Source organism: Cygnus olor, chromosome 3 (assembly GCF_009769625.2).
Source record: "Cygnus olor isolate bCygOlo1 chromosome 3, bCygOlo1.pri.v2, whole genome shotgun sequence".
NCBI lineage: Eukaryota > Metazoa > Chordata > Aves > Anseriformes > Anatidae > Cygnus > Cygnus olor.
Window position 1 is genome coordinate 117,761,030 of NC_049171.1, and position 27,513 is coordinate 117,788,542.

The 27,513-nt window shown below is 39.8% G+C and overlaps 1 long non-coding RNA gene across 8 annotated transcripts in view; it reads right to left on the minus strand.

The window, feature by feature from the left end:
• LOC121067127 overlaps window positions 1-26,472 on the minus strand; it is a 282,439-nt gene extending 255,967 nt beyond the window's left edge. For 7 of the 8 annotated variants that reach the window (XR_005818115.1, XR_005818122.1, XR_005818120.1 and 4 more), the window contains exons 1-3: window positions 11,970-12,007; window positions 11,541-11,687; window positions 10,491-10,609 (exon numbers count right to left, since the gene is read on the minus strand). This is a non-coding gene — a long non-coding RNA (uncharacterized LOC121067127). Of the gene's footprint in view, window positions 1-10,490; window positions 10,610-11,540; window positions 11,688-11,969; window positions 12,008-26,352 lie in introns of those variants that run through there. The other variant, XR_005818119.1, reaches the window with a different exon arrangement.
• Window positions 26,473-27,513: the final 1,041 nt, after the last annotated feature.

Below are 27,513 nucleotides of genomic sequence, written 5' to 3' on the forward strand. Positions count from 1 at the left end.
GCAAATCTTAATGTCCAAAAGGTACGGCTACAGTCCTATATGTGAATGTTTACTCCCTTCTGCAAGGTAGGGCTTCCTAGAAAACCCTGTTAGTTACAGGGAGAGATGCACACCCAGTTTGTATGTTGTACCTGACCAAGTCAGCATGCTTTGAAAAAAAGAATTAGACGGCTAGACCAAGCACTATTGCTCCCCTGGAAATTTTTCCTTATTAACCTGAAGTTCTGTGGAATAAACTTAATTCAGAAAGATATTTACATCCAGATCAATGGGAAGTGAGACTACCCAGATTGTGTCCTACACAATGTTTTAGTGTCCTAATCCTATTAAGTGCTATGAGATTTATATCGTGAAGATCACATACCATGCTATAATTTATATTTAAAAGTTGGCTTACAGTTGCTTACCCTTGGCCTGTTCTTCCATTATATCCAAATTAATAATGTCTAATCTGTGCTTTCCTATGCTAAAGCAAATAGAAGAATTATGGGGAGGAAACAACGACAACATCAAAATTCAACCCTAAATAACAGAAGTTCTGAACTACTGTAATGTGTCTGAAAGAAATTACCTGGATAAATTCACTGGCTTGATGCAACACATCTATGATCTAGCGTGTTAACAATAAAACATATGTTCTGTATTTTCAACTTCTCAAGTGCCTCAGCAAGAGATCACTATGGCAGCTCACAGTACGCAAAGTAAAGAGGACTTTAAGATATTCTCTGTTAAACCTCTAGTGCTACTGCAAAGCACAGATAAAAGTGTAAATAGATAAATATCAGGATATAAATCAGAGAAACTTAAAACCTGAGAAAACAGCTCTTGTAAATATAAATTGAAGGATATATTTAAACACTAAACTGAAGGACAAAATATTGTTCATTAATACAGATTTAAAATACTGAAGTTTAGATTACAGAAGAGGACAACTACATGCACAAGAAGCAGTATATATTTTTGCTTTAATATAATGATGCTGAGGGCTTTCAAATCAATAGGCAAGAACGTATCTGTCCACAGAGCACAGGAGCTGATTGTGACACAGGTAATGGTGGTGCAGGTCTTGGTACTGGCCTGCAGACGAGCAGTAGCCCAAACAAAACACATTGCCAAGACCCAGGAGTACAGTTCATTGTGTACCGACATTCATTCAGTGCTGACTCTGATTACACTGCTGGAGAAAAGGGATGGGGCAACAAGTAATATGCGTTTCTGGAAAACCTACTATGAAACCTACCCAAAGCACATGTATTTCCACAGCGAGGCCAGGTTGAAACCAATAGGACACCTTGTGTAAGACACAAGGGGCACGCCACCATTCAAGTGACTTGAAATAGAAGGCATTGCACTGCAGAAGTGTGTTCAGATCACAAAGCATACAAAGCAGAGCACTTGACATCAGTGGGAAACAGGTACACTAGATGTGTACCCCATAAGCTGATTTTATGTCCTCTGCCATTGCATGCATTTGTCTTACTAAGTAACAGACTACACATAAAGACTGATGGATCCAGAAAGACAAAGGCCATCATGGAATGTAAGCTGCTGAGCCAAACTGCCTAGAGCTGGTACAAAAGGTGTTTCTGCTGCACATGCTATTTCTCCTTCCAAAGGGGGTAACAAAAAAGGAGGTGAGGAAGAAGAGTTGATGCATACAAGCTGACAGAAGCTTTAAAATGCACTCTGAAGTGCTGAGAATGAGCAGAAGCAAGAACAGGAGTGGCAGAAAGGGACACAGGTTGTGTGTTAAACACAGCCCTTAGGGAAAGTACACCTCATCCCTCTCTGGTAGCAAGCGCACCAAAACCTGTCCTTTATTATACTGTATCCACACAGATCCTTGACCTATATTTTAAGAGCCATTAAGAATCCCAAATAAGGGCAAATAAAAATGAGGAGGAAAGGGGTTTTTTTTGGTGGTGTTTTTCCCTTTCCTCTCTCCTGTGAAATAGCACAGCCTCAAGCCATTCCCCACAGTTGCAAACGCGTTCAAATGAGACCTTCAAAGACTGGAGGCTGAACTCTCCAGGGTGGACCCTCTTGTCATCATTAGGCTAAGCAGAAATCTAAAACTGCTGTAAACAACAAGCTTATAAAAGAGAATGTTAAATATCACGCCACCAAGTCACAGGAAACTGAAGCTATCTTATAAGCAAGTCATGGCCATGATACACACACACACACACACGCTGTTCTCAAAACGTAACTTCAGTTTCCTTCTGTTTATTCTTTTCTTGCTATTACTTTTGTGTGACAATGAAAGCCAGTAGAACAAGAAGAGAAGCAAAGACAGTATGGTAAGAACAATGCTTTCAACTGCCTTTTGCCTTCCTAACAGGATAAGGAAGACAAAGTAAAAAACCACATGCTGTAAGTTTACTTGGTAAAAAAGGAGGTGAGAACTCCAAAAGAGAGCACAGTCCAGGAAAAGGTTTTGTATTAAACAATCACTATTTACTTTTAAAGACAGATTTTTCTCACGATAAATAACCTGAGGAGTACGGGTATGGGATTCCTGCCTGTCTACATATCCTGACCACTTCTACATCACCTGCTACCAGATGAGCTGCAGCAGCTCATCACTTTTTCCTCCCAAAATACGCAAAACTTTGCTGCAGATGCCACTGTGCATCTCAGCTGATCACTAATAACAAGAAGAGATGAATCTTCTTTTTCTTGAGCTAAGTGAAAAACTTGCTTTTTGTTACCCATGAATCCAAAATTAATGTTTGTGTGATTAAAACATGTAAAAGGCAGAAGAACGCTGCCCTGCCACCAGGCGCAGGACAGCACAGCAGGATTAGCTGCTGCTACCTCCATCACAGGCACAGTGCTGCACTTCAGAGAACTTCTTCCAAGTGATATAAAAGCCGAAGTGGATTAAATAATAACAGTTCTCAAAACAATCCCTACAACCACAATTAAGAGAGTGTTGTATTTTAACTTTCTTATGACTTTAGCTACAAACATCTTAAACTCCTGAAATTCACAGTAAAATGTTCATTTAAAAACAAGTGAAATTAGAATTAATATTAAGCTTGCTGTTTGCAAAAAATGCTGCTTTATATACAGCATATTTACTAAGACCGTATTCCCAAGAGACTTGTGTTCCAGTTGTAACACTTCTCTTTGCAATTGGGTTTTCAGAATAATAATAAGTTCGGGCTTAAAGAGCTGCCTTTTGTTGCACCCAAGATCCATGCCATCACATGAAGCTGCATACACTTCTCATCCTGGCCTGCCTAAGAACAACTCTGATTTGTGCTACTGGCATTTCTTCTGCAGATACTGTCTTAGTGAAGGACAGACACAGCAGAGGGGCGCACATTCAGTAAAATTCAATTCTAAGTACTAAATGATCTGCATGTGACATGGGCTGTATTTTGCCCAGGCAGGAAAACCGGGTAGACTGCCTCCCAAAGATGACAGTACAATTTCCCAGGTAAGCTGCATTTAACATATGAAAAACAAAGCTCTCCATTCATGAGCTACCTGGCAGAAAAGGAGGGAAACTAATAGCTATAAGAACTTTGACTAATTAAGTTTTCATTACAAGTCTCGCTTTTCAGTAATCAGTCTGCTTTGCTCTACTTCTTTGGGTATTCCTTCTCAGCATATTCACCAACATCATTTAATGCTGATTTAATTCGCTTGGCAGCATATCCCACACAGCTCTGGCTGAAATGAGTACTAACATTTACAGTCCCCTGCCCCAACAACTAATCCAAATGGAAGCAGCTGTTCTCCTGCTCGTCGTGGAGCTCTTCTTGGCACCTTGACCACAACCATAGTACTTCTGTGATGCTGGGGGAGCGAACTGACTGTAAGGAAAAGTCCATAATAGTTCGAAGCAAGAAGGATCTGATCTATAACATGACTCCTACATCACAAGTCTTTTTTTTTTTTTTTTGATCAATTTTAAATTTGACTTGATGCATCTATTGTTCTGGTACAGTCCAAACATGGAAATCTGAATAACTTCTTGGTAACAATTATACCATGTTGCCCGTTCCATCTCCAACCTTTCTAAGATACTAAAGAATCAAACCTCAGAAGTCAAGTTCCTCTTTTCTCCCCTGCCTCAACCAAAATCAGCCTTCAAAAAGGTAAAAATAACGTGCAAACATAAACACAGAGCAGTGCCTGTCTTTTTGTGAATGAAGTTGCTGGTATTTATCAGATAAATTCTGCAGCTACTGACAGAACAGGTGCCCTGACCTGCCTTCCAGAAAACAACCAGTTACCAGAATATTTCATATTATTTTAAAAATTATTACCAAAAACGTAAAAGTTACTTCAGAATATCTTTAAACAGCAGAAACCCTTACAGAAAGCAGCAGTGCTTCCTAGCACACAGACTGGCTGGGACAGGACCATGACGGAGGCAACCAGGGAGGAACACTAACAGCCATACAGTAGTTTTAAACAATACTGTAGCAACCCTGATATCACAGTTGTTTTTTTCTCCTGGATTTGTTGCTTTATCATAGGGCAATATTCTCCAAAGGTCTACAAAGATTAGATGCCAAGACCCCACAAATGTCCATTTAGCAATGAGCTCTCTACCATCCCAACTCAAACACCAGCCCTAAATGGCGGGAATCCCTTATGAGGCAGCCATCAAAACGTGCGGACTTACAGTGGTGAACACAAGAAGTTATTTTTAACACTTGAATCTTCAAAGTGAAGTTTTCCCATGGGTTCATCGTTTTTAAATAGAGATTTCCAGAGGAGTTGGTTTAGGCCAATTTTGAAAGCAAATCTGCTGCAAAACCATTAGTCCCATTATCAAGCTATCTCAGGACCGGCCTCCGCTATAGCAGTGATGAAGAGGGTGTACCAGGCATTCACACTGAACAGACCTTCAATTCCTCTCCTATTTTCTAATCCCGGTTTCAGCTTATAAATTTGGACCTCTGTCAATGGAAGAGGAGGCCCCTCAGAGACATGTTCTTAAAGGAACGGTTAAAGTGAAACCTCTGCTTAAGCGTTTCACTGGATCACATCCAAATCAAGCCCCAATTCTTTTTGTTTTGACAGTTTTGTAATGTAAAATAGAAAACACATACAGTAGAAATACAATCAAAGTCCTTGCTACTTGAGTATCTAGAAGTCTTTCCTGTTTATAAATAGTAAAAACGTATGTTTATGTAAAGAGAAACACTGATTTACTAGAACTGATTGCTTCACAGTCTAATTACTTTTCAACTGGCTGTTCCAAATTAAGATGTCATTGATGGCTTTTTGCGATATATTTCATTTTAAGCAAATTTATTCTATAATAGAACACATCATAATGGAAAGCAGAGTTCCCACTCTTCTCTCCTCTTTGTAGCCTGATATCTTGACAAGTAAATTAAATTTAGCAGTTAAAATGCTTCCATTAGTAATTTTATTAAGTTAATTAAGGAATCTCTCTTTCTGAATTTTAAATACATTCATTCCAGCACAACCTTGATTTTTTTTTTTTAATTCCATATATTTAGTAACCATTATTGTTTCTTGGACAAACAACCACCCATACAAACATTCTTGAGACTACAACAAACTCAACTAAGGAAAAAACAGAATTTTTTTTTTTAAATACCAGAACTTTATCTGTCAGTTCTTTTGCCTTACAAAAAAAAAAAAAAAAGTCCTACTCAAATCTAGGGAGGATATTTGCTATAAGCAATTCAAAAATCTACAAGTCACAGCAATCATGTGAAAATTACATGTCTAGAACATTTAAAACAGATAAGGCGCATAAACGGCACCTCACATAGAATGAGAATTAGCTGAATCCTCACCTGTAGCTTAAGCCAACTTCGTATCTCCTGGTTCATGGAAAGCCTACATTTTATAAATTATGCTGTACTTTTCATTTACCTTTGTCATCTTTTAACACAGACAAAACGTGGATAAAACCAAACATTGTGAAAACAACTGTTTTTTTTTTTTTTTTTTTTTTTTTTTTTTTTTTATGTCCGTCCTCCCTGAAATGAGGGGCTAGGAGAAATCCCCTGGGATTTTCAATTGCCTCCAAAGCACAGGAGTCTGGGTAATTTATAACCAAACTAAATTCATATATTGTAAACATGAACTAGTGGAGTGCTTTATTTTTTCAGTCACCACCACTGCAATATGCAATAAGCCTCTTGCAACATTTTCTGTTAGAAACAAAATAAATTGAATTTATCTAATCATTTAGAGGAAGGGGATTCTTCAATAAAGAGTCAAACATTTAATTTGCCTCAGGACTAGGTCCAAACTAATGATAACGTCCACTTGACATTCCATGGTCTGCTGGAAAGAAGTGTCTACAAAAAGTAAAATACAATTATTTAAACCCAAACACTAACCACAAGGAAGGTTGACATTCATTGTATATGACAAGGCCACCCAGGGGCATGGTTCAGCACAGGCAGATTAACATGTACAGATGTAATAATGCTCCCGATCACAGTTAAACACGCATAAGTATAAGGAAGAAACAACAACTATGAAGGGTGAATTATTTGCTGTACAAAAGATCAGCTGATATGGGTATTGAAAAAATTCATTGAGATTGCAATATTAAAATGGAGAGGAATGCTACGTAACTCATTGATCCAAGCTGATCTTAATAAAGATCAGGAAAGACCTGCAGACAGTCCCTGATGTACTAACGGGCAGAGAAAGCTGGCAAGAGGTATGGTTTACAAGTAGGGTGGAGAAAAATCCCTTCAATGAACCAACTACATAAGGGTCACACAAAATTAATTGCTCAGCTCCAAACTACCTGGACATCTCCCACCCTTCGCCCCAGGAGCGGACAACCCAGAGCTCACCAGAGCAGCGCAGCCCAGCTCTCTCCAGGAACACACAGAGCCCCAGTGACTGCCAGCCACACAGACATCTTGATATGGGAACAAGTAAATCGGGGCAGCGTTAATTCTGCTCAGTCTGCAGAGCATCTATCAAGCTGCTTCTTCTTCCGAACATCCCTCACAAGGGCTTTCTAGCAGGCAGAAGACGTGACAGGCAAGAAAGCAGCACGCCGGGCCAAGGATGGAATAAAACTGGAAGTCTAAGCTACAGCAACAGACATCATCTCCGTGTCTCAGCTGGGCTGCAGATAGAAATAGTCATAGAAATGACCATTTAAAGTCCCATCCATACCATACTGGTGGAGAACTGCCTACTGGGATGTTGATCCCATTTCACAATGCAATTCCAAAAGCACCGGTGACTTTTGCCAAGTATTTTGGCTCAAAGATGGGAATGAGATCAATAGCATAGGACAGCCCAAGTTGGAAGCTACCAACTCAGATTGTGGAGTCCTACTCCTACTGCTCCACAAACCAGAACAAATGCAGACACTGTGTTTTTTTCCATTAGTAATGGTCACCAGACTTCAGATGAAACTTTTCCCTGTGTAAATGATGTTTTGGACTACTATCTACCTTATCATTTATTTTTGCAGAGAAAGAAAAGCCTCACACAAAATTACCATTAAGAAAATATAAACAAAGTTCAGCAGTTTGAGTAGAAATACTGTTTCATGTTTATAAATCAAAAGATTTGATTCCCCCCATCCCCAATTAAAAAGTCAATATACTGAATTTAGAACAAGTTTTCAGTCATAGAATCAAAACCAAATAAAACCAGAAAAGATGAAGGCTTTAAGTCTGCTTTTCTTATCTCAAGGCACAATTAAGTAGAGCTATTACAGTATTCTTGATACATCACTGGCACTTAAAAAAAAAAAAGGGAAAAACACTACACACATCTCCAGTGATGGAAACACGTTCCACAGGCAAGGAACTTGAGTGCTTCCATACCCCTAGCACTGCAGATTTCGCATGCACGCAGTGTGAATCTCCTGCTGTAAGCCGATTCTATTTTGTCCTTCCCCAGGCTCTGGCCATGGAAGGAGTATTTTTCATTTCTTCTCTATAAGAGAAGTACTGAAGGAAAAAATAAAAAACAAACAAGAAAGACTTTTCCATAGAATGCTTTGTATTTTTTAAAGCGGATAGGATGATTATGTCTCAATTTCAAAGCAAAGAAGTATTAAAATACAGAAGTTCCTGTGGGCACAAATTCCTTAATCCCCACCCCACCCCCCCAAAACACTTCCAATACTTCCATACATGTACAAGCTTGCAGGAACAACCAAACAACCTCCTCACCCCCAAGATTTAACCTTTATTAATCACTATCTGAATTGATTTATGAATAACAGCGATCAAGACACGATACAAAAGTTTTCATTTTGTTTTGCCTGAAGCCTAATCTCTATTTTTACTCGTAGAAATATAACAAACCAAACCCTCCACAAACTGATTTTAAGAGCAAACCAGACCCTACTTATCTCATTTGAATTCACTATCCCATTGCTTTAGACACATTCTGTGCCAGCGTTTTAAAGAGGGGAACAAAGTTTCCAGAACTAGTGTTACAGGCACAAGGATTTTATTTATTTATTTATTTTAATTTGGTGTGTGTGTGCGTTCCTGTAAGTTTCCTGTATTAGCCACATCACAATGTTTGTGCTTTAGAGAGCACCTCACACACATACAGTAAGCAAATACATATTTCTACTACTCTACCCTTTCTGAGCCTAGATAGGGATGAGCTGTAAATTCTTGCTCCAGGAAAATCAACCTAACGTTAAGGCTATTTGAAAGTTACTTTTGAACATGCACACTCCCGATTTTCCCAATTCCTAGCAGTCTTTTTCACTTTCTGGTAGCTCATATGAGCAACACACTTTCATCATGTTGCACTTGGTTAAAACGCAAGGGACAGCACCAGACAAGTTAAAGTGAACTTCCTACCAAGCTCTTAAGATACCCACCGACCTGCAAGCAGAAGATTCCAGACTTTCATTACATGGAGAAGAGAAACTTGCCTTTGTCTCAAACAGGAGGAAAAAGTAGAGAAGTCCCAGCAATTTATAGGAGCATTAAAGAACAAAACCACCACTTTGAACGGTTTCTGTCTACTTATCACCTGCAGTCAATCACAAAATCACAAGTGCTATCTACTAAGCGGTATTAGCAAGTCTCTTTTTCCACTAGGAACCACTCCACCCTTGCATTCAGCCAGCCCAGAAAGCCTAACAATGTCTAACCTAAACAAACGTAATGCTGTTCTCCTTAGAGTTCCTGCTAGGTTTGTATGTTCTTTCAATAAAACCAGCCTTTGAAAAAGTTATGTGAGCAGATAAAACAATTCCTGCTGAAAACAGCCCCCCTTCAAACTTCTCTTGTCCTCAGCTACATGGGCAGCCATTTGCAAAAAGCCACAGAAACAAAGCTGGGAAGGATCACAAGGGTCAGAGAGTTCATTCCTGGGCTCTCAGACAGGGTCAGGTGCATCTGTGGGGCATTCACACAGGTGTTTTTCAAACCTGTTATTTAACACCACTAATTGCAAGGTTTTGCAATCACTCTCAGCCTATCCCCATGGCTACAAAGTTTATATCTGAACTGAAAAAAAAAGTTTTTTAAAAAATAATGAAGTCAATTTGTTCTTGTTCAACACAGGGTGGACATGGAGAACAGTGATCAGCTCATAACCTTCTCTATTTTAAGACTATCGAAGTACCCCTCCCAAGCTACCTCCTAAACTAAAACACACAATTATTTTTGCCAAGAGATTTTCCACTTCCAACATACCTTGCTAAGAAGGTCTGCAGTTTTCATGTCTATCTGCGCTACATCCTCCACAATTCGCTTCGGGGGAGTCGGGAAGAAAGCACCCATTTGCCTGCACTTTGCCGTGTGGAGACTCTCACAGTTAGGAGCTCAGAATCAATCCGTCCCCTCTCTCCTCCTCCTCCCCATTCACACCATGGCAATTTTCTCTCTTTCACAGATTCAATCAGCTATAATCTTTAAAGCAGGAACACCAGACTTCCCTCCTCAGTCTTACAGGACCTCGATCACACCTGCCATCACCTTGTCTGAAAAGCATCATTTGGCAATTTGCACAGAGTGACGAGAGCCGCGCTGAGCTAGGGGTTAGTTTTTCTGAGACTCGATCCGGACACGCAATTGCAATGTTTGCTGGACAAGGGTAAGAGCTGAAAAATATACACACTTCCTTTTGCAGCAATTGAATATACGCTTAACTTTACAGAGCTGAGGCACTCAACACATCAGCATGCCTCAGAGTTCGTGTTTGGGGCACTCCAGCGTTTCCCAGCAGTGGCTAGTGCACACACAGCGGCTCATAAGGTTGCACACAAACAACCCACAGTTGGCTGGGGAATTACAGAACTACTTTTCTCCCTAGCTACTTTCTCCCTTTTAATGTCTTACCAGTACAAAAGCATGCTTTTTCTTGTATTTGTTTCCTTCATTAAAAATACACATTTTAACTCAATATCTAACTGATGTGCACATAATTTACAACATAAGAGAGACATAAGGAAAGGACATACATCTTCCATTACTATGCACCATACCCCATAACAAACAAACGAATTTGGGAAGTTTACATGTCAGATATAAACTTACCAGCATAAGAAAGCCTTTGTATTCTCCACACAGGTTGTTCAGCTCTGGCTGGACAGCAGTGTCTCCCTGCCCGTGGGTAGGCACGCCAGACAGACCTCCTCAAACCAACTGAAGGAAACCTGAAAATCCAATCTAGCCTTCCGGAATTTGATTTGTAGGAAATTGAGGAACAAGGCTTTACAGAGAGATTTCAAATAAGTCATAATTAATTACACGTGCAAAGGCATCAACTACATCAGGGCACACAGTGAACAAACGAGCATCAGCTCAGGGAGGCCACCAACGGGGACCTGCAGCCATGCCCGGAGCCTGCCCAGGTGCTGCTGCCTGCTCCCAGCGCCCTGCAGCAGCACCTGGGCAGCTTGTCTTCAGTGTTAGACACCCATCTGCTTGCTTCTTTTTTTTTGTTTTTGTTTTTGTTCTTAATGGGTCAAATACACAGTGTCTTAAAAGTGCATCCAAAAAGATCTTTCTAGCGTGTCAGTGCAGAAAAAAATACAATCCTTATGCGATAACTGGAGATATAAAACTTACATTCAATTAAAAGCAGTTTATACAATTAGAAAGAAGTGTCTCTCCCAGCTCTCTCCCTTGAATACTGACATCCCATTTAACTCCTCCACAAGCCCGCTCAAAAGAACAAAGCACAATGGGTTATAGTTTACAGAAAACAGTTAATTCTGATCCCTTTTATGCTATGTTAAATAGAAATATTTCCTTAGCTGTCAAATTTCTTTCTTAAAGATCCTCCTTTCCAATTTTGTCCTTCGAGCAAGTACAAACAGCACACTGAGACGTTCGGAGATGTTATCTCATGACATCAAATAAACACACCTTGGGGTCAGAAGGGACCATTATCTTTATCCAGTTTGATTCCAGATTGTATTTCCCCATCACTGGGGCCACAATTTCACACCTGTTCCCCATCTGTTTTTCTAGATTGTTCTTGATCTACATAATCTTGAAATTTTTTCCATCAAAAACACCAAAAAGTGGTGCTGGATAACACAGCAAAAATCTTATATTTCAAGAGCTAATCTACAAACTTACTTAAAGAAAAGTTTATCGCTCTGGTTGCTATGTCCACTTCCAGCTTGAAAGAGTATTCATCTCAGAGAACGCACAAGTCGACACAGAGGGAAGACTCTGGGAGCAGAGGAGGAGGATTTTGTCTTTTCTGGTTTTCCACTGCTATTCCTGTACTAGAGGAAAGGCCTCTGGTCAAATGGATCCTGTAAACCCAACAGCAAGGTAAATAATAACTGAAAAATAAAACAACTCATCTGAGTTACATTTGGGTTTGTTATTTCAAATATCCTGAGTTAACCTGAAAACAAAGATACAGGGACTGAGAAATCCACAGCACTGCGTGCTGCTACTGTAGTACATGTCTGGCCAGAAAGAGCTGAGAGAGAAGAGCTGAGACATTTTCTGTTCCAAGGAGCCTGCAATCAAACCAGCTGCTGATCTCTAACCAACCTGCTACCTGCACATTTACAGCTTCCATTCAAGCTGTGCTGTTTGCTGGTATTTACCTGCCAGGCCGGGCATTGCACTGCTATATATAAATTGCAATTACAAACTTACTGCACCTGTACATTAAGCATCTTTCCCAACATGCATAGGGTCAGACAGCAGCTGACAGTTCCATAATTCACCAGGAACTAACTGGGCTTGTGTAATACACAGATAAAACCCGTTTTACGAAAACTGGCAGTTTGGGCCCTTCCAAATTCAACGGGGAAGAGCCGTAGGCAGCTGCAAACACAATTATAGCAGAGGTGGACGGGCTGTGGCTGTGGTCTGCGACGGTTCTCCCTGGAAGGCGCACAAGCGGTGGAATTATAGTTCTAATGAAATTGTCAATAGTAATCCTGTTACTGGGAGCTTGCAAGCCCTGTTTAATGAACTAGACAGTAACAAAGAAAATAAAAATACTTTAAAAGCTACAGTATGAGAAAATGATAATTGGTCCAGATTTCATGTCCATGATGAAATGCATGGGGAGCGCATTACACCAAGCAGTGTTACAACCTATCAGGGGACTGCTGTTTTGGCAGACCCTTTGTAATTATTTATTGGAAATGGGGAGTGCTTTACTCTACCCAAATTCTTTCTCATGCAACACATAAAACACTCAAGAATGTAGTCACATTTGTGAGGAAAAGTTTGCAAGGTTTTAAACAACTTTATGCTGAAAGTACCGCCACTATGATCAGCTGGTAATAAGGGATGGATTTCATGCCCCACCATGATTCCTAATGACCTTGATCACTGTTCACAGCAGACCCAAACCAATGATGTGCAGCTGCTCCATAGCATCAAAACCTTTGCATAGGTAATCCATTTGGGGTTTGGGGGATACATATATATATATTCATATATATATATATATGTATATATGTGTGTATTGTTGTGGTTTTTTTTTTGAAGGACATCCTGTTTTCTTCAAATTTATGTGGCTAAATTGCTGCTACATGCTTCACACAGAAAATATAAACATATGAAAATCCCAACAGTGCACAAGTTTTTGCAAGTAATTTGTTTTTATCAGGAGGGAAAGCAATGCAGCAGTCCAGAGCTGAAATCTTTACCAGTTGCCTGTGCCATACTGAGACAGACCAGAGCAGAATCCCAGACACAGCAGAAACAGGAGGATAATTTCCTTGGCCGACTGTTGTGAAATTTAGTAAATTAGACTTTTTTCCCCCACTAAATGAGACAAAAGATTTGATTTGTCCACCCTAGTGGATACAGGGGAAAATCAAGACAGATAGTTTCACCTGTAAACCTTTAATAACAATACCTTGTTCTGGCAGATCCCAGAACACTTCTGAAGCTCTTTAAAATATGGGGAAAGTGAGATGAGAAAGGACTTGGCTTTCTCACCACCAGTTAGCAGGACGGCAGCAGGACCCCAGGTAAATGTTCCGACCCCCAGACAAGTGGGCTGTTGGTGAGATGGCTGTGCTGAGGTCTGCAGTACGTCCCCTGCTCCCCGACTGGGGACCAGCCTGGGGCCACACTAGTCTGTGGGGCCATACATCCCCTGCCACTGCCCTGTGGCAATGCCCAGCTAGCCCAGAATAGGAAATAGAAACCCCATCTTGACTCAAGGAGGTTTTCCAGAAAGATAGCCTATTGGTTACAGGGTTTTTTAGGCCTTTCTGTAGACACTAAAGTGAACAGGACCTGGTAAAGGGTCATACTCAAGCAGCAGAGCTGCTGGATGCAAGTTGCATCCAAATAGGTTCTCATGCCATTCTGTCTCCCCAGTGACGAGTTCATATGTAATTTTTGCTTTAGCCAAAATGCCTGATGCTTACTTGCAGGGGGCTAGCTACAATTTAAAGGTAGCATTAGCAATCAAAATATGCATCTGGGAATAGAGGTTAGCAAATTGGATGCAATTCCCTTTCATTGCATGCAGAGCGAGAATTAGAATATGAAAAAGACCCTAGCTTTCCATAGGTAACTTCTGACTAAACATACTGTTTAAGGAGCAGGGTAAAGAAGATCCATACTTTCTGCTAGGATGCCCATTTGGTGTTGATAACCCTGATACAGAGGACAGGGACAGCATCACCTTCCTCACGTTCAGCAGAGGACAATGCTAGTTACACTATTTTTTGTGGAGAAGCCAGCAGACACTCCAACATGGGCCTCCCCTGCAGTGATGTCATGACCTTAGTCCTCTTCCTTCAGGCACTTTGTCCCCATTTTAAACTTCCCTCCAACACAAACAGTGACTTAAAGCCAAAGCCTGGCCTTTGTTGCATGAGGGACCAAATTCAGATCCAGTGAGTTTACTCAGGGCAACTGCCAAGTGTAACGGGAGGGATGGCTGCATGCAGCAGCAGCAGCACGAGGTCTATGAGTCTAAGTGAGGCGCTGTCACTTGCAGAGGAAATCTGGTTATACAAAGATTTTTGATCGTTCGTTATTCAGCACAACATATTAATCAATGTAAATATGATCAGTGCAGTCTGGGAGAGTGCAGTCAGGCAGTTAAAGGTGACATTGAAGCAACGTACCTCCTGGCTGAAGATGTACCAAACCGCCACTACAAGGTGGCAATGAAAGCTGCACGGAAGGTCATCAGCAGCTAAAAATGCCCCAGATTTTAAGGAAGTTGCCATAGGTCAGAACAAAACTGACATTGAAGCATGTGGCTGCTACTACTGGCTTCCTCATCCCTAAGAATTCAAAGTGAGCCAGCCTGCTGTCACCAACCAAACAGGCCTAGTCGTGTTCAAATAACTGAGAGGGCATTTGTTGCTCCTCCTGAGGAGGAGAAATGTCCCTAAGGATGTGCCTGTAAACAAAGAAAACCATAAGAGAAATTAAAAGAGATATTTATGGGGATTTATCAGGAAATCAAATGCTGATGTGTCTATCACTTAATGAAAAGAACACCTACCCACACATAAATAGAAAAAATCCATATTCAGTAGCCATATCAGAACCAGACTTTCTGGAAAACAAAATGAAACAAAACAAAACAAACAAAACAAAACAAAACAAAAAAAACCACAACAGATAGTGTCCTTAGATGATTCTCCCAGATATCCTATGACTGCATGTAAAGAAGAGTTGCAAGAATATATTATTTACAGTTGTATTTTTCAATTTTGTTTCTAGTAAACCTATTATTACAGAGGAAATGTAATGCATAGGAAAAACATAATGTTATAGTACAATCTGACCACATCATCATTGTCATGTTGTTGTTGAATCAGACTGAGCTCAGTTGCAGCAGGACTTGATCACCTGCACATGAAGATGAGGACAATTAAGAAAAAAAGGTGAAAAAAATACTTATCTTTGATGGACAGAGACTCCAGTTACAGAGCCTGACTTCTGGGTCCTCAGGAGAAACTGACTGAAGGTATTGTTGGAGAGTATTTAGGTCAGAGTGAAAGATCTGTTCCTTATACAGCAGGCACTGCAGCTGGTGGAAGAAAGCTGCAATACATCTGTCAGACTTCACCAAGTACTCAACCTCTGGTGATGAAAATTATGGCAGAGGACACGACAGAATAGATGTTCACAGTTCTGTACTCAGCCCAGTTGTCCTAGATGTGCCACCAGACACTCATGGCTAGCATCACTCTCAGGTCGAGGCCTTTTAGCACCAGCCTTATTAATCTCCAGGATACGAAAAAGAAAACAGCCCAGCAGGCATTGCAGCAATGGCCAGGTACTTTACCTGGACCACGCATCTCAACAAAAGACAGCACGTTTGGTCACAACCAAGAGAGTTTGGACAAGAACTCCGCACTCTTCAAATTCTTCATCACTCTGACACAATCCATTATGTACAGATGAGCAGTTATGATTTTAAAGAAATCCTAGTTACATTTTCACAGATTCTCTGTTGGACATCTCCGTTGACCACACATAGCTGCCAGTCCTCTGTTTAATCTTTACTTTGGTTTTGGCACCCTTTCCTTGTGCACCTGAGCTGTGTGGGAAGCACCGCTCTGACTTTTGCTGCCCAGGCTAGTTACCAGTCTCTTTTGTTGCTGCTCATTCTCTTCCAGCTGCTCAACAGACTATTATTCCAAATCCCCGTTTGTTCTTACCTTGTGACTGGCACTTTGTGTTCAAGCATTAATGTGAGGTTTTGTAGTAAGGATATATAAAAACAAAATATAAATGCAGCTTCTGATCTCATGATAAAACAAGATGTTACATTTCAGACATCCACATTGATGTATTTGAAAATAGAAATTATAATTTCAACCAGAATATGACTGTAAATTCAAAAGAAACTTTTTTTTTTTTGTGCTTAGAACTTCCAGTCCTTCAAATGTATAAACTAAGGAACTACTAAAAACAACAAAACTTCTCTTGTGAACTCACCCCAGAAACCAGAAGATTGGCTTGTCTCAGGGTACCAGGTAAAGAACAAATTTCATAAAAGGTTGTTGATTCATTATATAACAAATATGAGGAAAGAGGTGTTCACATAGACTTAACAGAGTTGGGAGAAAGCTTTGCAAAAAGAGAAAGGACTTTTACTGCACATATAAAATATTTATAAATGGACACAGAGAAACTTGTTGAAAGACTGTGGATATCAGTTTAATATAATACGATTACTCTCCACCCTGGGTGATTTTGTGAGCATTTTAAACAGCCAGGTGTGAATCCAGCAGAAGGTTTGATGGCTTATTTTTGCTTATTTACTTTACTGCAGGTGGAGAAATTGATATTGGTCTAATTAATGAAATTGAAATAGCTACATCACAAAGAAGATGAGAGTTAAAGATCAAAGTGTGATTGAACCTTGAGAAGTCACTTGGGAGCAGATTTACGGGTAAGATCTGAATCAGCCAGATTCAGACAGCCAAAAGTCGCTCTGAGCCCCTATGCTATTTTTCTCTCTTGATTGGCTTTATGTCGTGATATATACCTAAACAACAGGAAGCACCACACACAGGGATTCAGGAGAAAGTCCCCTTCTGGGGCCTATTGTGATTCTCAGAAATACCTAACTTACTCTGAAATCAACAGTAATTAGGTGCCTGTTCATTTCTGAATGCCTAACATGCAACTATCTGCATTTGCAGATACCAAAATACCTTTAAAACAAAATCCTTCATCTTGCTCCACATTTAACCACTTCTGTGACACGAAAGTACTTTGGGAGGAAGCAAGCAATATGAGAACCACAGACAGAAAATGCTGGGAGTGTGATGGAGATACAGTCAGAGTTTGCTGTCCAGGCTTGGAGCAGGTTGTGAGCAATCTGCGTGGAAACATTGTCACCTTTTCTCACATTGTTTCCTGAAAGTCACCATCTGCAAAGGAAATCCCTGCACCCTTTTCCAAACTACTGGAAAAGAAAAAGAATATCCAGGCAAAGGCTTGTCCTCCTGATGCAGTGATGCTTGCTGGAGCATCCTTTGGGTGCAGGAGAGCCTGCATCATCCAAACGCCCTTGGTGTGGAGCTTCTCTAGGACCTGGGGCTGGGCAAATCCAGACACTTGCTGGCCCCTGTGCAAATCTGTAATGAGCAAGCACAACAGAATTGTCCTACAGTCCAAAATAAAGTTGTGGAAACTTTGTCCTTTCCATGCTCATTGCAGTCAATACAGATTGCAGACCAGCTGTGGAAGAGCAAATCATGCTCACAGTTCAGGCTCGGGAGTCAGACTTGTGGCTCTGACAAGGACTGACGGGCGTCTCCATGGGACGTGAGCTGATTCAACTCTCACAGAGCTCTCCTGCCCAAAGCAGTGCAGTAAGTAGTCTGCAGGTGTGCTAAAGTGGAACTTGGAAGAACTTCTTCCAGGCTCTGTCTCCAAGAGACAGAGATAAAAGAACAAATAAGCTCTGCACACTGTCTTCCATTACAACCCCTACGATACCAACAGGTATCAGCCCCCACTGATTTCACCACCTGATGTAGTACTCTGTACCTTCTTTCCCTATGTATCTTACATGTTCTGAGACATCTTAATGTCACACTTTAAAATTTGCTGATGTGATATACTATGTAAATGCAAATTATTACTCTAATGTTAGCTATTTAAAGAGCTGTACTGCAAGAGCTTGAGTCTTACTAACTCCCAACATTCATTAAAAACACTTTTACAGAGAATAGATGAAATTGTTCATGAAGTATTCTTGTGTTAAAGTTCACAGACTCAAAATCTAAGCGACTGGAATGATAGTGTATCCTCAAAATCTAATTTGCATTTACAAAATCTGCAAGTCTCTATAAAGTCTGAGTTGATTTCCCAAAGAAAAAAAAAGATTTAGCTCCTTTCTCTCTGTATTAAATATTCAGTGCCAATAGGCCAGCATACATGAGTAACCCTGTAATAACAAACCAGTACGCACACATGCAAGGGGCTGGAGAGCAAAGAAAGCAGATTTCAGATTTAAGCTTCTAAGAGATTTTTATAAAGAAAATTAAGAAAAACACTATGTTCCCCCATGAGGAGACCTACAAAGTTTCTCTTAAGGTTTACAGCCAAGCAGCTACACTATGGCATCTTCCATTTTCTACTTTTATTGTTTCCCAGAGAAAAAAACTCATTTGCTAAAACCCTTTAGTTCCCCTCCAAACATCAAGCAGAGGGGAAACTCCCACCTGCAAGCCCTCCTCTCCCCACAGATGCTCAGTCCCAGCTCACCCAGGGCTGTAAGTCCAAACCGGAGGTAAAGCTCAGGGGGCCAGAAGGAAAGACCAAGGAACGGTATCGGTGATTACGAAGGCTTTGCTGCAGTTCCTTCAGCGCATTTTGCAAAGCCTGTACGAACCACAGAAACGCCAGAGTTTCATCTGTTGCTAGAAGCTACCTAGTTTCATGGGAAAGCATAGCACAGAGCTGCTGCTCCAGGTTTCCTGAAATGGACTCTCTGTTTGCTCAGGGAGCCCGTGAACTTCCCGTAGCGCTGCAGTGCGCGGGCAAGCCGGGCTGGGGCCCAGGGAGAGCCGCGACCGGCTGGCGCTGGTCAGTGCGCGCACAGCACAGTGCAGCACAGCACCACACAGCACATAACAACACAAGACAGCAGTGGTCAAAGAAGTGCAGAAGGAAAAAAGAAAAGGGAAACTGGAAGAGAAAATGCTTGTGCTTCCTCACCGTGGCGTTTTTGAATGCTGTGATATGGAACTGGGTGCTTTGCCTCTCTCCCTGGCTCAGTAAACATCCTTCCTTTCCTGAGTAAGTGCAGGGCCTAAGCTTTCTACCAACATTTTCTGCTCACTTGAAAACTTAAATTCAACAATATAAACATCGGTGCCTATGTGCACGGTTGAAATGAATAACATTTTGTTTAAGCAGACCGGGCTGAATCTTGAAACCTTTTAGGTGGCAGGAGCAGTGGGCTCAGGAATGCAGTCTGTTTGGACAGTGTAAGACCTTAGTTGGTGTTGGGGGAACTCTGGCTTGATGCCTCTATCCATCTAAATAACTGAAAGAAAAGTGCATTGAAATTAGAAACACATGCACTCTCCAGACTTGTATTTTCACTGTGCAGGATAAATAGCAACTTTTCATCTCTCTCTGAACTATTCAGCATACAGTGCCATGCGCCTCGTTAGCCAAAGGATAGGTTCCCTTGAACCCTCCACGGAAAGGAAATGGGGTTCCTGCCTCCAATAAAAACATTGCACTTCAAACACTGGCCAAGAACATTTATTCTTTATGCATCTCTCCTTTCCCAAGCACCAGCAGTCCAGAAGGCCACCAAAATGTGTCAGCTCTCATGGTGTTCCCTGAAAAGGAAGGCCTCTTGATGCATTTTAGCACATAGTTGTGGCACAGCCAGCCATAGACTTCTTGCAAATTATATTTTATACTTCTTGTTTTATCAAATGAATATGAAATTGAGAAGGGACATAATCCTGCATGTGAAATAAATTACTGGGATAAAAAAGGAGCCCGATTCACTCTATAACCTATTAATAACTGGCTTTTGCAAATATCATTAGTAGGTAAACTCCTATTATAATGCTTTTTTCGGTCTTATAAATCACAATGTAAATGTATTAAGATAAACCTTGAATTCCAAGACTTTCACGTACCCATTTGAAAACATAAATATGGGCTGCCCCGAGAGACTGAAGAGTTCAGGATCCCCGTTGTTCAGGAATGCTTTATTAACATGCTTTTTGCATCATTTATGGAAAAGCAAGGAGCACAGTGTTTGGAGCAAAGGCCCACGATGCACATCTTTTCACTATGGGCACATCTCTGAACCGAACAATGATCTCCCATCACACCGCGGCAGTGCCTTCCTCAAGAGACAGGATATATAATCAACCTATCAGCTATGCTGAAGGGGACAAAGAGAGCATGGTGGAAGGAAAAGGTTTCCCTTACCCTCTCCACTTAGCCTTTTGTACCTTTATGGAAGTCTTTGCATTGCACACGCCACTTGCAAGGCTGAAACCATCCTTGCTCAGCTTTCTGGTGTCAGAGTGAAGCTGCTCCCCACATCAGCTGCAGAAACTGTGCTTTAGCTCTACCTCTCGGCTTCAGCAGTTTGCACACAAAATAAGCACAGAAAATATAGCGTTGTCGTAGTGGTCCAGTATTATCCTGTTAAGGGATACGAATATCTTCCATCACACCTTGAAAACATTTCTTTTGTGGCCATAAGTGTGTATAGAAATATTTAAATATGTGACATGTTATGATACTTCATAAACACCTACCCTATTTTGATAACATAGAAATGTTTGAAAATGGGTGACAAGATATGCTTGGCTGACAAAATATTCTGAATGCCATACACACAGAAAAATGAAACTTTTCTTTAAAACCTGTAGAATATTCCGTGATTTCACATGGAGAAGCAGTAGAAAGAAATAAAGCAATGTTAATTTATTCTGCTTATATTGGTTTCCATTAGATATCTATTTTTCAGGACTATGTCCCTACATGTTTTTAAAATCTCACATTCACTACAAAATCCTTGGGAAAATGAGTCCAACTATAGTATCCCCATGAGAATGACCATTTTAAGAAAATGATTCTCAATTCCTATGTCCATTAAAGTACTTACAAATTTTGGAATGTCTGAGTATTTTTATAATCCTACAGCTATTTGGTATTTTACCCATATTAAGAATCTCAAAAACATTTCCAAAATCCAAAGTATTTTATTTCATATCAACAAGCGACTAATCTACTTTCTCAGTTGAGGCCGGTCTTTCTGCCAGATTCTGATTCCTCTTAAAATATATTGAACTCAGGAATGCATCCACCAGTGACAACCAAAACATACGGCATTTTTCAAAATGCACAGAGCTGAGAACCAGGTCAGCTTTGCTTCTGGCAGCATTCTGGCAATTCTGTAAGAACCAGACCCCTCCTGAGACCCCATGACATAAGCTATGCAAGAACATCCTTTGCTGAAGTTTCTCAACAAGTCTACCTACAAACCATCGCTTGTCTCTGGGCATGAAATGCAGATACTGAGGAAAAGCAAAGTAACAGAGAAAATGTCTGAAGCTCAAGAATGTTTTAAAGATTCATGTTTTGAAGATCCCAGTCTGCCTTACAAACCCCAGTCAATTCTGCTGGTCTAGTAACCAGCTCAGAACCAAAGTCGCCTGATTTCCACATTCAACTCTGATGTTCACTCTCTCTATGGACTTGGACATGACAAGCAAGGCTAAATTCAGTCATGACATAACACATCTATTTCTATGGCTCCCATGCCAGAATAACTGAGTATCAGTCTTTCTTATCTACAACACTGCATTATATTCTATTGTAGGATACGCACAACCATGCAGCTCGTTCCTTGAGATGAAAGGGAGAAAAATTATCCCAATATTAAAAATAGGAACTGAAGTTACCAAGCTGACTAGCATCACTTTGGCAGTCTGCTTAAGAAAAAATAATTAAGAATTAAACAGGCAAGCCTACACTTCCTGTGTGCAGGTCTGACTTTCAGCAGAGCATCCTTCCTCTCTGAATTTATGAGACCCTCTCTTCCTCTAAAATTCATGTCCCAATTCTGAATTTTCTTAAAAGTAAATTGGAAGTGTAAATATTATGTTCAAAAGCTCCAAAGCAATAGTGGTGAGGGACAGAGACATGTTCACTCATTCACTCAGAAGCTGTGAGGATAACACCGAATGTGATTTGAACGGGAAAAATGGTACCTAACATCAACAATTACTTCAAATAAAATGACTGATTCATTCCCAGGGAGAAGCAAAAATCTTGTAAATTCAAGCACATCAGGCAGAGAGAATTATAATACATAAATACTATTCTATTTTAAGATGAAAGCTTGGAGTCCCCAAAACGTAGGAGTACATTAGCATGTGAGTTTTGGAGACCAGAGTAAGCTAAATACATCTCTGGAAAACAGAACAAAACAACAATAAACCCCCTGGTTTCACCAAACTATAAAGAGCTCCCTCTCACCTCTCATTTAGCTATGTGGTAATGACAACTGGATTTTTCTACACAATGCACTGTCCTCCCTCCACCTCTGTCGTCGTTTTTAGGTGTTGCTGTTCGCTCCAAAACATACAGGACAAGAAGATGAAGGGATTCTGTGCGTTTATTGCTGATGCAGAGAAGATTTACATCTTACATTCCTGAATAATGACATCTACACCAGCAACTAAGATATTCCTGTTTCAGAACTGAGCAACTTTTAAAATCTCCTTTTAAGCTTTGCAGCCACAGAAGACTCTTAATAATTGATTATAATTGATTTTAACCTTGTCCTAACCTGGGCAAAATGGCAAAGCCAATCATCTTTGTCCAGATGGGATATGAGAAAAGAGTCCCCAATACACGTCTTTAAAAGCTCCAGACATGAGCAGAAGATAAAATATTTAGTCTGCAGAAGCCTTGACCTCCCAATTCTAGCCAGTTTTGAACTTGAATTGATTTCCGACAAGGCATCTGGGAGATGATTACAACAAAATGCACTAAAGCTGGGCAGCCTTTATTTTAACATCCCAGCAGCTTAACCTGTTAATAACAGCAATTGTTTTAGATACAATACCAATTTCTGTAACAGACACGAGAAATGGATAACAGCAACACAGTAACGCTGGCAATGTACAGTATTAGAGCACAGCCATTCACAAGCCTCTCGTTAAAGTTGTGTCAGCACTCCCATTACAAAGCCTTGTTTTCAGGGGTTTAAAACTTAGCTGCAAAAATACCAGCATGGGCTGAAATGCTGCAGATCCTCTTGTCTTGGGCAAAATGCTGGCTGAAGCCAATGGGAGCTTTCCCTAAGTAACGGAAGCACAATCAGGACTTGGTCATCAGTCAAAAGATTTATTATGAAAGAAGAGATGAAAATATTACACATTTCTTAAAGACTAGCTAGGACTTTACTATAAGGATGAAAAAGGCTTTGCAATAACTATGTTCAGAGCTAGGATATTCTAGAGATGCTTCCTCTTCTACAGAACCTTGAAGATATTCTAATATTTTGAAAGGAAACCCCAGATTTGTGGTTTACTTACAGATCAAGACTTGCTGATCCTATTTATACAGGCAAGGCAATGGAATTTATTTCATGAATTAATGAAATAGGATATGGCCTTATGTTGCAATAATGCCAACATCAGATATAATCAACACAAAAATCACTTATATATTAGAAAACAAAACAAAACAATGAAAAAAAAACTCCTAGCATTACATAGTTTCTTTCCTGGTTTTACTTATTTCCATTGCATAGGCAGCATCTCCCATTGTAAATGTTTTATGCACTAAAATACTTGTTTATCCCAAACTCATTGCAAATCCTGAAGCAAAGAATATAATTTATAGACTATGTATTACTACTTACCATAAAGGAAGGTATCACAGTCTGGTCACACAATAGCAAATTTTTAAGTTTATGAAAATGAAATTATGAGACCACAAATTAAATTGGCACAAATACCAAGCAGAGAGAATAGCTTATACCAATCTTGTTTGTTCAATTGTTGTTCTTGTTTGTACAATTTTCCTGTTTTGGGGTAATTGGTACCCCTTTAACTCAAGTAGGTTTCTTTAATATTTTACTATTTAGGTTTCATATTAGTAGAATACTAAGGAAAAAAATAACTTTACAAAGATGCCATTGCTTGAAGAATTTGCAAGGCACATATCAGAGACATCAGAACTGTGTGTATCCTGTGAAAGTCTAGAAGCAAAACCAAAACAAACTATATCATAGATACTGTCTAATCCAATCAAAATTAATAAAGTAATGTAATTACTTAGTAAGGTGGTGTTTTGTTTTTTTTTCCAATAGCAATCACTGTTGAAATATTCCTTATTTTAGTATGCATATATTTCCTTAAGCATAACCAGTTTCAGCTCAGATTTCCTATTCTACTCAATTCATGAGTTCTTGAGCATGGTTTTTGACTTCACCCCTTTTCCATTAGGGTTTGAGGATAAACAAGTGTATAAATGAAAAACAATTCTGCATGTATTACTAAAACAATATTGAGATTTTCACAAGTAACCCTTAGACAATTACAGCTGTTGGTACCATATTTTCACCATGGAAACTTTTGTTTTACTTAACAATTGAAATTACAATCAGATGTGCTCATCCCTTGTTGAAGTAATGAACAATGGTACATCTGAGAGAGAAATTCAAAGTGCATCATTTATCTTATCCTATTTTCAATTAGGCCGAATAAAGCGTAAGATGGTTCCAAACTACACCACAGTAACAGGGTAAGTAAATTTATTACTACTAGAGTGCTAATCTTAGCAGATGGTAAAAAAAATATTTTTAGCATGAAATATGCTAAAGCAATAAATCTGAACAAGGTAGATGTTATCAACTAATATCTCCCTGGTGTGAGGTAAAACTCCTGCATGACAACTCAGCATTCTTATAAACTCTGGGTGAATGCTGTAAGATATAAGTCTCTCTATAGGATGAAAAATAACAGAAATTAGTAGAAAAAGCATCCGATGTGCAGTTTAATATGGCATAGCTAGTAGAGGAAAGAGAGGTACAGAATTTTGCTTAGCAAGAAATTTTTCCCCTAGACAACTCCCTTTTTTCGTACAGGAAATTTTTCATTGACTCTGGGAAAAATATGTATCCAGTCATTCTCTCCTATTTAAAAACAAACAAACAAACAAATATTCCACTATCTAGTTTTTTAAATAGAAAACAAACAGACAAACATTAAAACAATCACAGGAAGAAAACAGATGAAACTTGGGGGGGAGGGGGGGAAGATAAGAAGAGAGTCCTTCACTTGCCAATCTGTAAACACAACAAAAACCACAAGAACAAGAAATAGTAGAATGAAAAATGGTTTCCGTTTTTATCAAAAGAATATTAGAAAACATTTGAAATTCAGAAAATATGGTCCTGTACCTTTGCATCAATAAAGATACTAAAATTACATGGCGTAAAAAATGCTTTGTAAACTTTGGAGACATTTTTTTAAGATAGCCATGCTGGTAGCCAGCGTATTATAGTGAAACCACTTTGTTATATGATGACCAAATTACAATTAGTAAGCATTTGCCACAGATCACTTACTGCCTTTACTTTTTTAAAATTCATGCTACATCACCTTTGTGATGGATCTTAAAAATAAATGATAGACTCCAAAGAATAAATAAAAAGAGTGGGTAGACAAGAAATCAGGATTTTGGCCAAAGTCTTTGCCTGAAACCATGAATAACAGCATCAACCTTCTGTTTCAAAGAAGTGAAAAAAATAAACAGTCTAATGACTGATTAAGAAATCATATTGAGTATCTTTGAAAGTGCATTTCAATTTTCTTCAAAGTATGACTTCCTGAGCAAATGAGATTAGGAGTTTAGGTCAGGAGACCCAAAATGGACTCCTGAGTCTCTGGGTAGTGAACAGGCATGGTTGTGAAGTAAAGACTAGGAGAAAATAAAAACACAAGATGTGGTATGCCAGTGAGTCACTGAATCCAGCACTGGTGGCGCTGATTTGCCCCAGTTGATTTGGAATCTGACAAGAATGGTGGGAAGGCATTTGACTGCTAACAGATATTAAAATATCCAATCACAATACCACAGTTGACTGCCCCTCCTGTGTTAGCTTTGCATTTCAGCTCACAGTCCCAAGTGACAGGGCAGTTAAGTGGCAGATGATAAAGCTGGTAAGTACCAATGAATGCTCATGGGCAAAACGATGGTTGTGAACCCACTGCAGGCTGTCTGTGGACAGCACCAGCTCAATGCTCAGTGCCCGTTAAAGAACCAAACTGAAAACACCAGCATGACACTATATAAACCCATCACACGCCTGCGTTTGGACCATTACCTGCAGGCTACAGTCACCCCTCATCGTGAGAATATAAAAGAACTGGAAAAGGTAAAAAGAGGAAATAGAGGAAATACCTCTACTGGGACAGCTTACACTCTGCTTGCTCTATGTTGCGTGGTCTTTAACTAAGCATCTGTATCTGCCGGAGGCAGCGCAGCAGCTCAGCCAACCTTCGGGCTAAGGCGCCGTAGCCGGCCCTGCCTTCCTTCTGCCTGCAGCCGGCTGGCACAGCGGGCTTGCGAGTGAGGGCAGCCAGCTCCTGGGCAGCAGAAAATAAAGAACAGTGCGGGAGGATGTAATAGAGTGAAGTTTCCAAAATAATGATGGCAGTCTGGGGCAAAAAGGGACACATCCTTGCCCAAACCTATGCTCATATCTAATAATGCTGAGTGATAAAGACTACGTGAAATATACTGAGTACATTAACAAAAGCACTTCAGCAATTAACTGCTCACCTCTTACAGCAGAATTTGCCTCCTCCATATCTTTTTATTTGTCTACTTCTCACACTAGAAAGATCTTTAAAAAGGCATTAGCAGTTTTTATTCATTTACATAGCCTGAAAAAAGAAATGTGTCCTGCTTATGAAACATGCAAATATATATATATATATTTATTGCTTTATTCCACATTTTCAAAGCATCAGGTAAAAAGTATTTAAAAAATTAAACAACTGATCATAAAATACCAAGCAGGATATGTGTGGATCCCAAATATCTCATCAGATTCAGCTAGCTAGGTAATGAAGTGGAACTGATGACCACCTTATTGGCCACAATTAGACCGAAGAACAACAGGAATGAAAGAACCGCACACGCTGAAATAGGGATAAATTTATATATCGCAGGCTAGAGAATTAGCCAGAACTATTCCACTCCCAAATCTTCCCAAGGGAAGACTGCTCAAATTGAAATTAATATAATATATTACACAAAACATTGTTGTAATCTTCGTTTTCAAGTCACGTGGCTGCTTGGCTCAACTTCTTCTTTTTGAGTACATCAGAGCAGAAGTAAAAATGAGGAATGTATGTTTGTCTCAACAAAAGCTCGAAAGCTCAGTTCTGTAGTTTTTACTCAACAGCAGAGATGGTCAAAAGGAGAGCTACCTGAATGAAGGCTACAAGATGAGGCCCACAGAATTTAAATAAATCCCTTATCTAATAAAATATAAAAACTTATAATAAAACTGTGGCTATAAAAATCACAGAATTAATCTATATTGTGTCTTTACAGTTTTGCTTCAATAATAGAA